The 2,467-nt window shown below is 38.2% G+C and overlaps 1 pseudogene; it reads right to left on the bottom strand.

Moving 5' to 3' along the window:
* Window positions 1-1,720: 1,720 nt before the first annotated feature.
* On the bottom strand, window positions 1,721-1,902 carry LOC126482848 (U2 spliceosomal RNA; annotated as a pseudogene).
* Window positions 1,903-2,467: the final 565 nt, after the last annotated feature.

Genomic DNA, 2,467 nt, shown 5'->3' with positions numbered 1-2,467 from the left:
GGGGCAATGGTCTAAGACACGTCCAGAACCACTGCTGTAATACATTAAGAGAAGAGATGCAACATAGATTTATGACTCACGGCCCCATTAAATTTACAGGTGTGTTCCCTTGAAAAGAGTTCATCTTCCCTGAAACCAGCTGATTTCAAGTTAATGAGATCACATTCTTTTTCCGACGATCACGAGTTAATTTAGTTAGCAGCTGTCCCATATGAAAATGTAAGCAATGTATCAATCCTTCTGGAAGACTGTTTGTCTTCTATCGACAAGTTTGAGAGTTTGTTAACAGGCGAAACAATAGTAGAGGCCAAGAACCAAAGAGCATGTAGTATGTGGAACGCATTCATTTGTAAGACACTTAGGGACTATTCCGATTTATATTTAAAATGTGATGTGCTGCCTCTCGTCAGCCTGTTACAAAACTTGCGCGTTGTTGGTCTTAAGAAGTGTGAACCTGGCCCTGCGCATTATATTACCGAATCTGGTTTGGTATGGGACACTCTGATGAAAATTACCAAAGAGGAGTTGCAGGTAATAACCGATGTAGAAATACTCCAGTTTGTAGAACGGGGCATCAGAGGTGGAACTGTAAACTGTTCTTCGGTACATGGAATAGCCAACAACAGTTTCATGACGGATTATGACCAAAACATGGATGAATCTTACATGATACATCTTTCTGTGAGTAGCTTTATAGCTATGTGATATTCCTTAGCTGTGAATGACTTTGTTCGGAAATCATCAAAAACTTTCATGCGAAAATAACAGGCGATTCTACCTGAGGGTACCTACTGGAAGTAGCTCTTGAATACGCCGAAATTTCTCATCATTTACATTCAGGTTTATCCTTAAATGCCAAAATAATATCACCGCCATCAAACAGTAAAAAATAAAGGTTATTGTTTTCGACACTCAATGACAAGATTAATTATGCCATTCATTACAGGTATGTGAAATAATATTTGAAAAATAAATTGAGATTCAAAAAGATTCATCGAATCGTATCATTTAGGCAAGCTCTCTGGATGAAGGCATATGGTCCAGTATTTTTTCGAGAACGAACCTACACAATGCGGAAGTTACGCACTTGCTGCTGCTGTTAATTGCTCCAATAAACTTGGCGTCTCTCGGCCATCAATAATGAGGTAACTGCGTGGGCATCCGTGTTGCGTTCCGCTGACTAAACTCTTTGGTTTGAATAAAAATGCCGTGTATTTTGAGCTATGGCAGACCGTTTGTGACAGTGGATATTCACTACGTCGCACAATGTATGGAATATGAGCAACAATTTTGAAATCGGAGGGCTATAACTTTTCTTTATTGTTGTCGCGAGCGTAAACTGATAGATGATCCTAATGTCTGTACCGCCGATAGTGCAGTAACGGATCATTTAAATAGGATTGCGCTTAACATTATGAAATACAATAGATGTTCAGCTGTTTTGAACAGATTTTAGCATCTTAGTAGCTGCTGTCGACGCATAACCCGTTTAACACGTTAATAACATACCATCTGATTCTTAATACTACTATTATTCTACACAAAAACAAGACTAAGGTCATAGAAGATTTGGTATAAACTGCTGTGACGTCAATAATTAACTGAATGGTCATATGCACATTTTTTTCTCTGAAAAGTGCTACATTCAAAGATAGTATACCTTGTAATGTAACACACCTAAATAAAATGATCATTCAGTGAAAAATCGATAAACTTGTTCTTAAAGTATCTACTACGAGTAACTGCAATGATGGGCTAACCAGCTGCAAAGGTAAAACAAGTCCCCAGCTCTCCGTCATGAGCCAAAAATGATTTTAATATTATCGTCCTGCAATGCAGGACGTGTCAGATATGAAGCTGAGAAGAACAGATACCACACTTTGTTCTTAGGCGGGATACAACACTTATTTATTTTTCAATGTGATCTACCTAAAATTGTATGCATTTACGGCAGCGCTGAACAAGATTCCAAGGTCCACTTGCGAAGAATACCTGGAGGCATCTGCGTAAACGGTAATGCACTGCTGCTTGGACTTCCTCACCGTTACCGAACGTTGAGACACAAAGAGCTTCTTTCAACGCGTTAAAAATGTGGTAACCTGAAGGTGCCAGATCCGGGGCTTACGTGGGGTTGGGCAAGCAGACGGACGTCAGTTCTTCCTGCACACGTCCATGCGCACATGTTTAATATGTGGTGTGAAACTGTAACAACAACAACGCTGTACTATTGTACATATAATAATTTTTTCTTCTGATTTTAGATAAATTAGTGTAATCGATGTTCTGATTTCATTTCTTTTTTGTTTCATGCCATTATGTTAAAGAAACTGTAAACAATTTTCAATGTGAATATTAATGTTTATGTCAAATTTCAAGCAATATTGTAATAGAATTGAAGTGTAACAAATGTTGAAACTATTGTAAGATGTCGAAGTTGTAATTGTGCGTCTGATACGTAGGCAATGTA

The sequence above is a fragment of the Schistocerca serialis genome, chromosome 5 (genome assembly GCF_023864345.2).
Source record: "Schistocerca serialis cubense isolate TAMUIC-IGC-003099 chromosome 5, iqSchSeri2.2, whole genome shotgun sequence".
In the NCBI taxonomy this organism is placed as follows: domain Eukaryota; kingdom Metazoa; phylum Arthropoda; class Insecta; order Orthoptera; family Acrididae; genus Schistocerca; species Schistocerca serialis.
The sequence above is the reverse complement of the archived record's forward strand: the minus strand, read 5'-3'. Positions and strand labels throughout refer to the sequence as shown.